The 1,758-nt window shown below is 45.8% G+C and overlaps 1 pseudogene; it reads right to left on the bottom strand.

The window, feature by feature from the left end:
• Positions 1–1,175: 1,175 nt before the first annotated feature.
• On the bottom strand, positions 1,176–1,293 carry LOC124557164 (annotated as a pseudogene).
• Positions 1,294–1,758: the final 465 nt, after the last annotated feature.

The raw sequence follows: 1,758 nt of genomic DNA, 5'->3' as shown, positions 1-1,758 counted from the left end.
CAGCTGCAAACACCCACTGACCCCTAGTATGAATAGAAAACGTCGCTTGGAGTAGGAGAAACAAAGTTGTCATTGGTCTGTGTAGCAGTGGAAGAAGGTTCCCACGGATTAATGAGTCGTAGTAGACGATACAGCACTCGGATGGACATCTATTCATCTGGTGAACGCCTGGCGAACTGTGTGTGTCGTGGCGAAAGTTAAACATGTTGTATGTGGTATGGCGACATGGAACTGTATTTTCTGCTTTTAGTTGGGATCATTAGATTTTCTAGACAAAAAGGCAGTACCTTCAGTAAACAGAATTCGTATTACTTGCAAAATAGTTACTTTCTGTGGTATCCACATAGACTGAAGTAGTGGAGATTCCCAAAAAAATAGTGATCACTGCCACTGCCACCGAGAAAGGTGAGGGTGGTACCATGCTGCCACCCGGCCATCCAGAGTTTCGATTCCGCTGATGTCCCCAGTCACACCAGGAGAATGGTGGAACGTTTCTTCTTAAAAGGAATGGCTTAGTTTTTTCCTTTCCTTATGCACTCGAGCTGATCAAAATGCGTGGGCTAGGAAGTTTCCTAATGGTTCTGCTACCTAAATCGGATTCTTTAAAATTCTCTTTGGTGTGAACATCTTCCCTTTCCGAAATCTGTGTGCTGTGTCTTAAGCATAATCGTATCGCCGATAAACCTGCCAATTGATATGTGTGTGTATGTGTGTGTGTGTGTGTGTGTGTGTGTGTGTGTGTTTTTCCCAGAGTGTTGTCGACTTTATAATTTAATACAGCTTATTATTTTTATTTTGTATGGCTTATCCAGAGACGATAATAATGTGGATTGTAATGTTTTATACTTCCTGTCCGATTTTTAATTTCCCCGAGTACAGATTTAGCGTGACAAATAGCGATACATTCATTGCGACTCTCATGGTCAGTTCGTCGGACTATAGGTACCGGTGATAAAGGAAGACAAAACTCATCCCGAACAGGCCATGAAGGCCGAACAGTACTAACCGGCCGCCTTGTCATCCTCAACTCATAGGCGTCACTGGATGCGGATATGGAGGGGCATGTGGTCAGCACACCGCTCTCCCGGCCGTACGTCAGTTTCCGAGACCGCAGCCGCTACTTTTCAATCAAGTAGCTCCTCAGTTTGCCTCACGAGGGCTGAGTGCAGCCTGCTTGCCAACAGCGCTCGGCAGATCTGATGGTCACCCATCCAAGTGCTAGCCCAGCCCCACAGCGCTTAACTTCGGTGATCTGGCGGGAACCGGTGTTACCACTGCGGCAAAGCCGTTGGCAGAGAAAGACAAAGGAAGGAAGATTAGAGTTTACCATCCAGTCAACGACAAGATCATCAAAGATGGAGTACAAGCTCAGACTGAGTGGACGAAACTGGCCGTGCACTTAACATAGTAGTCGTCCTGGCATTCTCTTGAAGTGATTTACGGAAATCATGGAAAAGTTAAATGTTAATGGCTAGACAAGGAAATGAACCCCAGTCCACCCGCTCAAGAGTTCATTTTCCTTAACCACAGTGTCATCACGCACAGCAACAACAGGAGCTTAGAGGGTGCGCAGTAATGTTGACCCACATTTGGGACTGCATTTTATATTTCCTTCCGGCTATGCTTATTTAGGGCTGTCATAGCCTCCCCTTGAGAGCTTAATGAAAATATCGGTGGACGATACTCGATTTCTTTCCTCATCCTTCACAAATCTGAACGTGTGTTCCATCTCTAATGACCCTGTCGTTGACGCGTCGT

The sequence above is a fragment of the Schistocerca americana genome, chromosome X (assembly GCF_021461395.2).
Source record: "Schistocerca americana isolate TAMUIC-IGC-003095 chromosome X, iqSchAmer2.1, whole genome shotgun sequence".
Classification (NCBI taxonomy): Eukaryota; Metazoa; Arthropoda; class Insecta; order Orthoptera; family Acrididae; genus Schistocerca; species Schistocerca americana.
This window is presented reverse-complemented; position numbering and strand designations above follow the sequence as displayed.